Source organism: Zalophus californianus, chromosome 1 (genome assembly GCF_009762305.2).
Source record: "Zalophus californianus isolate mZalCal1 chromosome 1, mZalCal1.pri.v2, whole genome shotgun sequence".
Taxonomy (NCBI): domain Eukaryota; kingdom Metazoa; phylum Chordata; class Mammalia; order Carnivora; family Otariidae; genus Zalophus; species Zalophus californianus.
The window spans coordinates 104,302,873-104,312,836 of NC_045595.1; positions in this window are offsets into that span (position 1 = coordinate 104,302,873).

A 9,964-nucleotide genomic window follows, 5' to 3' on the forward strand; every position below is an offset into this window, starting at 1 on the left:
CACTCATGGTTATTTAAATTCCATTTAAGCCATACACCTTTCAAGGAAAAGTCCCATTTGGAAATTCTTTATGTATTAGGGGGATGTATTCAAAGCCTAAGAATAACTTTAACCACTTCAAAATGTGATGGGCAGGAGAAACTCCAAAATCATACAATGACATCTATGATAAATCACCTTCGATCCAGACAGGGTATGATTCCAAAATATGATTCCATATTTTGTAAATATATATATAAAGAAATATTATTCAGCCTTAAAAAAGAAAAAGATCTTGTCATTTACAACAATGTGGATGAACCCGGAGGACATTGTGCTTACGAAATAAGCCAGGAACAGAAAGAAAAAGCTGCATGAGCTCGCTTATACATAGGATCTACATATTGAATACATAGAAGCAGTGGGTAGGATGGTGGTTACCAGGGGCTGGGGAAGTGTAGGAAATGGAGAGATTTCGCAGTTGGGTAGGAAGAATAGAGACCTAATGGACAATATAATGACTATAGTTAATAATACTGTACTTAATACTGGAAATTTTGCAAAGAGAGTATATTTCAGTGCTCTCATGACCAAAAAAAACCCCAAAATGGTAACTATGTGAGGAGAAGATATGTTCATTAGCTTGACTATAGTAATCATTTCACTATGTTGTATATCAAATCATCCTTTGCACCCCTTACAGATGTATAATTTTTATTTTGAAAAAAGAAATGGCATGAAGAAAAAAAGTAAGTATTAGATAAAAGTGAGGTGTCACCGAATATCTTGTTTCTCCACTAGCTTCAGTTAAAATGAGCAGGTATTTAGTTTCAAAGAATGTGCAGCATACTGGTTGCGGCAGCAGAAATCCAGGAGCCGACAGTGTTGAGTACTTACTGCTCTAGCCAGACTTCTAACTCCAGTCTACTAAAAGTTCAAATAATGCAATTGTGATGATCATTAAGTTTGTTGGTCAAGTTTCAGATTCATTCTTCTATCCCTCATGTTTATTTTATGAAGCTGATCTTTGGCTTTGGCCACAATTTTGAATATTGATTTTAACATTTGGTTGTTCAGCAATTGGTCCAAGTAAGTATGGTGTCCACACCTGCCAGGGGCCACGTAGCACGTGTAATCGACAGAACTGCAAGTTCTAATAATCCAAGGTTTCTATACAAGCTCTGTTTCCCTGCAAAGTGTTTTTGAAAAAGCACAGGTGAAGAAATTAACTTTCTGATGAGAAAGATCATAGAAATGAATGGATAAGAAATAAGGATAAGATGTGGGTTGAAGAGGGAGTGTTGGCATAAAAATACCATAAGCCTAAAGGGAAGATGGATGGAGAAACTGGGGCCTCCATTTCCACAAAGTGGGAGGAGAGATGACAGGATGCAAAGGAGTGGGGTGTAGGGGGAGAGGGCGGTGCTCAAAGAATGTGGAAAAGAATTGGAATAACAGCCGTGGAATGCGGTAGGGAATGCATGAGTAAGGCAGGAAGACAGACCGCTGAGTCTAGGAGGGCCCTCCTAGTGGTCCTCAGCATGAATTTTAAGGGGCTCAGATTTTGAGAACTACTGCCTTAAAGCATGCAGAAAACAGCACAAGCCAGAATGATGAGAGCTCTCTTCCAACCCCGGAACCTGCTGAAAGCCCCAGTTGGGGGTCTCGAGAATAGAAGTTTACTAGAGCAAGTAGCAACTATCTGAAATACCCCACAAAGGGCAAAGCCAGTGGGAAGTCAAAGGGAGGACATCTATTTGGCCCCAAATAAATATACTAATAAATGTGTACAGCTTCAGTGTATGATCCTAGGACCCTATGGATGTCCTAGGATAGGACCACCAACATCACCTGGAAGCTTGTTAGAAAAGCAGCATCTCAAGCCACACCCCAGACCTTCTAAATCCGAATCTGCATTTTAGCAAGACAGCAGATAATTCACATACACATTAAAGTTAGAGAAGCTCTGGTTTATAACTCTGCTAAAAGCTTCGATATACACATGGGTAATCGCAGTAATACTGATCTCAATTAAAAAAAAATACTGAGCCTGTGCAATATGCCTCATGCCATAGTGGGTACTCTGAAGACCACCAAGGACCTCTAGGATGTCTTCTGTACCTTCTAGGTTGAACTACTACAGTTAGGTGGGAAGGTTTTTTATTTTTGATTTTTTATTAAAAAGATTTTTTTTGCAATTGTAGTTCAGTCTTCGAAGTCTATGAAAGGAAAACAGTGCATTGTAGCTTTGACTTTCTGTGATTTGGAGCTGGTCATTCGATTTCAAGTGAGTGAGGTTTATGCTTGAACTCAGGCTTCTGGACTCCACCACTGACAGGGGAAGGGCGGCCGGAATCAGCACAGAGTAAGCACATATCACACCAGCTGCCTACACCTTTAAGAGATCCGCCCAAATATCGACTGTTCTTAGTTAGCGAGCTTGTGCCTGATACGTAAGAGCTCAATAAACAGGCTAAAAAAGAAATAATAAATGCGTGAAAGTTAAAACTGACCTGCACGAAAGCTCACTGATATGATCAACCTTTAAGTTGTCTTTTAAAACTTATTTTTAGTGATTAAAAATTTCTGGAAATGGTGATGATGGTTGCACAATAATGTGAATGTACTTATACCACTGAGCTGTGTACTTAAAAATGGCTAAAATGGTGTATTTTAAGTTACACATATTTACCACAGTAAAAATATTTAAGAAACAAACAAACAGGAGCGCCTGGGTGGCTCAGTCGTTGAGCGTCTGCCTTTGGCTCAGGTCATGGTCCCAGGGTCCTGGGATCAAGCCCCACATCAGGCTCCCTGCTCCGCAGGAAGCCTGCTTCTCCCTCTCCCACTCCCCCTGCTTGTGTTCCCTCTCTCACGCTCTCTCTCTCTCTCTGTCAAATAAATAAATAAAATCTTAAAAAACAAACAAACAAAAAGCTTAGTTTTAATGTTTTCACTGCCTCAGAATCTGGTCTTACCCACAATTTTTGCTCTCTTTGCTCATCCTTTTACAGCTTGGCATCAGTCCTTAAAGTCAGTGCAAGCATCTTTGGGCAGTGGGACAACATGAGCACTCCCATTTCCCCCAGCACTGCCTTTTCCTTTCATTAAGATGAGCAGTGCGTAGGCTTGGGTTCAAAGCTGACTTGATGCTTTCTAGCTGTATGGGCTTCAGCAAGCTCCGGACACCTCTGAGCCTCAGTTCTCTCCCCTACATAGAAGAGGCAGTTACTCTACTATACACCTCAGAGGGACCTGGTCGAGATAAAATGAGTTAATGATGAAAGCATTAAAGTCCTATCTAGCATGTAACAAGTGTACAAGAAATCTTAACTACATAATTTTATTAAAATGTATTCCTGACAATGAACAAAGTTTCAGAGAAGCATTACCTTCTCAGAGGAGCCTTCCCTCCCCCACCTGAGTCCCCCCGTTACTAGAGACACTTTCATGGCTTCCTCAGTGCCATGGCACAGGTCACAGTTGGTTATTACATGGTTCTGAGACTCTCTGATTAGCAAGAGGCAACATTGCCTAGGGGTTGAGAGCCCAGGCCTTTTTTGTTTGTTCTAGAACAAGGCTACATGGGATCCAGTCCTAGCTGTTGCTACTAATTGAAAGATCTTGGGACGTCTGGGTGGCTCACTCAGTTGAGCATCTGCCTTCGGCTCAGGTCATGATCCCAGGGTCCTGAGATCGAGCCCCACATCGGGCTCCCTGCTCCGCGGGAAGCCTGCTTCTCCCTCTCCCACTCCCCCTGCTTGTGTTCCCTCTCTCGCTGTGTCTCGCTCTGTCAAATAAATAAATAAAATCTTAAAAAAAAAAGATCTTGGCCAAGTTACTCTCTGTGTCTCAATTTCCTCATCAGTAAAATGCAGATTGTAATAGAACCCTCTTTATACAGTTGCTATGAGAAATATATGGCTAGCATGTAATAAGTACTAGACTTGTTTCCTATTCTTAGGGCAGTGTTTACTAATAATATTAATTAATTAATAGATAATAGATACTAATAATATTATTAGTATCTATCTTCCTTTTCTTAGCAGCTCTGTCCATTTAACATCTTTCCAGTGCCTAGCTCAGTGCCTGATACATAAGGGCGTAATAAAGATGCTAAAAGAATAAATGTATGAAAGCTAAAATTGACATGATTTTAGCTCATTGACCTGACAAATGCTTTCGGCCAGTTGCTCTCAATATAATTTTCCAAATTTCACTTCTTCCTGTTTTTGTTTTTGCTCTCTAATATGTATGTGAATCTTTTAACAGCAAATATGACTGAGGAAACATAATACTAAAAATTATTGGGGAAACGCCTATCCAGAGGTACAGACCAAAAGAATAATGTACAATTTTATAAAGTCAGGTGTATGGATATAAAAGAACAGATGTGTTTAAATGTCCCTGCCTTTTAAAAACCAGAACATGAATTTCTAAACTTAGTCTACTTTAGAACCCGTGAGTGTATTTCATTTTAAAAAGAGGATGAGGAGCCTCAGTTATCGATGTTCCACTTTACGGAGAGTCGGTGGCGGCTGAGTTCCTGCTGAAAGTTAATTTTCTACCTATAACCATAGAGACATGAAACAACGCTAAAACCAATCCATATTTGGGCAGATCTCTTGGACAGATTTATCAGCCGGGGCTCACGCCTCTTGGAGAGGTCAAGCGGTGTCCTTCTGTACTGAAGCCTTTGTCAGAGAGGGCCACACAGGACCAGCACCCCCTTTGAGCAGGGGGGGAACGGTTTGTGCACCTTCATTCATCCTGATTGTAAAAACAACCGGAGATACTAACTTCTAGGTGTTGATGGCACCTGCAAGATCCCCAAGTCCAAATCTCAAATCAGGCTGTGTCTATCCATATAAAATAGAGGGAATTACCCAGATTATTCAGCCTGGAGCTAAGAAAAGCCCTTCATTTGAAGTTAAATCCTTGCAGGCAGCCTTCCCGTGTTGATGTAAGAGGAGATGCCAGTTTGGGTCATTGAGACATTACAGTGTGGTAGTTAAGAGCACAGTCTCTGGGGCGCCTGGGGGGCTCAGTCGGTTAAGTGTCCGCCTTCAGCTTAGGTCATGATCTCAGGGTTCTGGGATCGAGTCCCACACTGAGCTCTCCACTCAGTGGGGAGTCTGCTTCTCCCTCTCACTTTCCCTCGGTGCTCTCCCTCTCTCTCTCAAATAAATAAAATCTTTAAAAACAAAACAAAACAAAACAAAACACTGTCTCTGGAGCCAGACTTTCAGGGTTCAAACCCTATCTCTACCATTGTGGCAGGTTACAGACGGCCACAAAGTCTCTGATAACCTTTTTCATGGACACGTGAGGTCTATGCCCCTTCCACTGACCAAGGGGGTATAATAAAAGGAGATCTGTCCCAGTTTCTGGCCGGGGCCTTAAGAAACATGGCTTCCACTTCTTGTCTCTTAGAGCCTGAAGCCATCAGGTAAAATCAGACTCTTCTGCTACAGAGACCACAGGGAGAACCTGAGACAACGGGAGGGCGGGGGCTGGGGAGACAGGGGCCCCGCCAAGCCCAGCCTTACAGCGCTTCCCACGAAGGCACCCGGTAGGTGAGCCGAGCCTGCATGGACCCTACAGACCAATGCAATGCAGCCCTCCGCTGCACAAGAGCAAACAACCCCAGTCAACACTACCTGGGACAGAAGAATCACCGAGAAGAATACTGTCCTACAAAATCACGATATATAAAAAAAAATGGTTGCTATTTCGAATACAAAGTTTTGAGGTGCTTTATGATACACTGGTGGATAACTAGAACAACACTTACTAGTTGTTTTGGTTTCCTCACCTCTAAAGTAGGGACAACAATTACAATACCTACCTTACCGGATTACATGAGTAGCAACAGAAAGCCCTTAGACCAGGGCCTGGCACATAGCAAGAGCTCTGTAAAAGTCGGCTCCTTGGAAAGCTTGGATGACAACCTTCGTCAGATTATGAGAACGAGAAGGCTGAGAGTGGGCTCCGGGTCATCTAGGACCCGGAGGTTCTCCAGGACATTTGGACCTTGCATAGTCCAATCTCGACCAGGACAGTGGCCCCCTTTGGAACACTCATGTTGAAATGACCCAAGCATGAAGGACTAGAGTTTACTGTTCCACCTAAGATTAGCTACAGCCTTCCTACAGGCCAGCTATCTCCCATTCAACAGAGGCCCAGCTGGCTCGCAACCCTGCTCCCAGCTCACCACCCTGAGGGTGCATCCAGCTCCCCCAAATCACGCTTTATCCCATCTTCAACTTTCACTCCTGTTACACTTCCTTTCCCTCAAATGACCACTCGCCTTCTCCCTGCTAACACAGATTCCTTCACAAACACTTGAGAAATGCGGAAGCTCCAAGTTTCCCCAGGATGTGCTGGGGAACCCTAGTCCTTCAGGATGAACCACTCTGCGCACCCTGACATTCTGGAAACACTGGACACTGCATTTCCTAACTTTCCTTCAATAATTACAAGTGCATCTGCCAATTAAAAGCCCTAAAATTTATACCATTCAGAAATCTATTTAACTTTGTATTATCTAGATATGTACAGACATATCTTGATTGTGAAACACTTTTCTGGTAAAACAAGGCTTCTTGGGAGGAGTGACAGCTGAGCTGAGTCCTGGAGGTTCAGAAGAGGGAAGTAGGTGAAGAGAGCAGTGAAGAAAGTAAGAAGACAGTCAACTTGACATGTGACATGGCAGGAAGGCAAATCAGGGAGTGCTGGGTTTAAGCTATGAGGGCCATGGGAAGCTTCTGAGGGCTTCAAGCAAGAGCATATTCGATCAGATTTGCATTGACTCTTACTTTTGACTTTTATTTATTCTTTGGAGACCTGTAGTAAACAAAACATGTTGCATTATTACCCATTATCTATATGCACATTACAGAAGTTTCATAAAATGGATCTAATTCTTGTCACATGTAATGTCCACTAATATTTTCTATTATTTTTTCCTCCTCTTGGAAATCACTTTTAAGAAGCTGTTCCAGTAATCTAAGCAAGGAAAGATAGAGATCAAAATCTTATAACACATGAATATGAGTGTCAAGGCCCCTCATCTTCTCCCTGATGTGCTAGATGAATAAATGAGAGTGATCCATTTTCAGGAAAAAAGAAAAGCCTATTCTAGTTCTTCTGCTAAGAAGCAGTTAATTCTTATATCCTCTATGCACAATTTCCATTGTCTCTTGTTGCAAGTAAGATGCAAGTTGTAATACCAGTGAGGGCAGAAAGTAAGTCAGATTTTTTTTTTTTTTTTTTGGTTCATTAGAACAGCATTGGTACATTGGTGGACACATTGTGGGTGCTTCAAACTCACTTATTGAGGGCATTGCATTGCACTGAATTGATGATTCTTCATCCTTTGTAGGGCAAAGAAGTTTAGCAGGCTGAGAAACAGTAGCAAGCTTCACCTAAGTAGTGTGCATACCCCCACAGGTGGTCAGAGTAACCTGGAAAATATCTCCTATTCCTGTGCTCACTGTCTCAGGAACGGAGTGCCTGCATCACAGAGAGGAACCCCTGAATCTCCTGCAGTCAAACCTCCCAGAAGGTGAAGTCCAGAACGGCCACCATGTTTGCATTCTTCTTTTCTTTCTGCAAGGATCACTACTGTCTTTTCTGTCCCTTCCAGAGCTGCCATCTGCTCTCATTGCTGAGGTCTTCTTACAAGACTGGATCCAAAATGGGGCTCAGTCTCAGCTTCCTCCTCCTTGCTGTCTGTGAAAAAGAGGGCTCTAGCCTTTTTGGTTTAAGGGCTTCACTGCTAAACAGAGAGCAAGCAACAAGCCGTCAAGCATGGGTATCACAAGAACAATTGCCAGAATCTCAACAACTTTTTTTTCCCGAGTGCTTAGAGCAGTCTCTTGGTGACCCCCAACCCTTCCTGCCTCCCTCCCCTACTTCCCCCTTTCTCCAGATTAGGTGCTCCACTTCCTGCTTGCAGGTCTGAAGGCGCAATTCATAGTTGAACAATAAATGAGTTAGTCACCCTCCAAGTTTTGGATGGCCAGAGCATTCCAGAAGAGTGACTCTCAGTGTTTCGCCTTGTCCACACAGGAAATAAATGACCTCAGGCCTCTCCCTCACAGTTACTCATGTACCAAAACTTCTTAAAAATTGTGGAAGGACTCTCTGGGCTGAGACCTAGTTTGCGGCGACATGGCTAAACCCTGCAAGTAGGTCAGAATCACTGGGAAATACGGGACCCATTATGGGGCCACCCTCAGGAAAACGGGGAAGAAAGTTGAAGTAAACCAGCACACTAAGTACACTTGCTCCTTCTGTGGCAAAACCAAGAGGAAAAGACGAGCTGTGAGGATCTGACATGGTGGTTCCTGCAATGAAAGTGGTAGCCCGTGGTGCCTGGACCTACAACACCACTTCTGCCATACAGTCGGCCATCAGAGGACGGGAGGAGTTGAAAGACCAGTAGAAGCTCCACCATTTGAAACAATAGTAGCCCATAATAAATGGGTTAATTTATGTAACAAAATTACTTTGGCTTGTTGTTAAATTTATTAGATGTTCCAACTTGCGTTGCATTAGTTGCTTTCTCAAAACTCTTGGAAATTAAAAATCCTTCTAATTTTGGGGTGCCTGGGTGGCTCAGTCAGTTAAAGGTCTGACTCTTGATTTTGCTCAGGTCATGATCTCAGGGTCGTGGGATCGAGCCCCGCTGGGTATGGAGTCTGCTTAAGATTCTGTCTCCCCTCTCTCTCCCTGCCCCTCCCCCCTCTTAAAAAAAATCCTTCTAATTTTTATTGGAAAAAAAATTGTGGAAGGAAACTGAAGCGTGGTGCACAGTACTCTTTACTTTCATCTCTTCTCTCAGATAGGGTAGGCTGGCGAATCCAATTGCTATTCTGTAAAGTCTAGGACATCAGGGCTGTGTTGACCAGTGTTAATTGAAATGCCATGATGGGAAATTCCAGGGGCCCAAGGCCCTGACAAAAGAAAGAAGCTGTCCAGATCCCAGTGGGCGAGCATCTTCAAGGTGGCATCTATGATGATTAATTCAAGCCTTACATTTCTGGAACCTTATCTTCCTCTGTGGGAATATTCTCAAGACTCCCTGTCAAAACTGGTGGTTTATAAACAAAGCTCATTTGCACCTGCTTGCAGTGTTGGAAAGCACCCGCCAGCAAAATGGTGACAGTCCTCATCTGCTGGTGGTGGGAACACAGTTGGTTTTCCTTTTCTTCCTTCCATTTCTCTGTATATCTGAGTTTTTTTTTTTACCTAAATAAATACTTATTCGTAATACGGAGAAAAAAATCAAAATTGTTGTTCAGAAGGAAGTAGGTCCCACTCTTTCCATATACTTGCACATAGTGACATTCTGTTGTTTATATTGAAAAGATCATCTTTTTTAAATTTCTAAACCCATTAGGGAGACCATAGCCCTGGTTTTGGCAACATAGCGTCATGATTGACAACCTTAGCTCCTTGCCTTATTACGCAGGAATGACCTTGCAAAATGTACTTCGTCTGTCTGAGCCCTAGTGTCTTTGCCTGTAGAGGGGCCTGATATCTTCTTCACAGGAGGATGAGAAGCATTTAAAGCGCTCCTTTGTGCTTAGTATGTTATGCCTGCTTGAGAAACATTTGCTGATTTTCTTCTCACCCCAACACTGAGATCTCAGAAAGTACCCCTCCAGAGCAACAATACACAGTTCAAAGAAGCTTTAGAAGGACATTCAGCATCCAGCCAGCCCAACTCTCCAGGGTCCTGCCCACAGCCTCCCTGGCCGGCCAGCCATCCCTGAACCTCGGCGGAAGGCAGCCCCCGCCCCCCTGGGCGTGGGTGGACAACTCCACCGCAGGGTAGCTGCGCTCACCGGGATCATGATGCTACTTGCTTTTTCTGTACCTAAAATTTGACCCTCTATAAAATGCTCCCTATTGTTCTTAAATCTCACCTCTAGACTCTCCATGAAGAGCTAGCAGGCTCCCTCTTCTGCCCCACAGT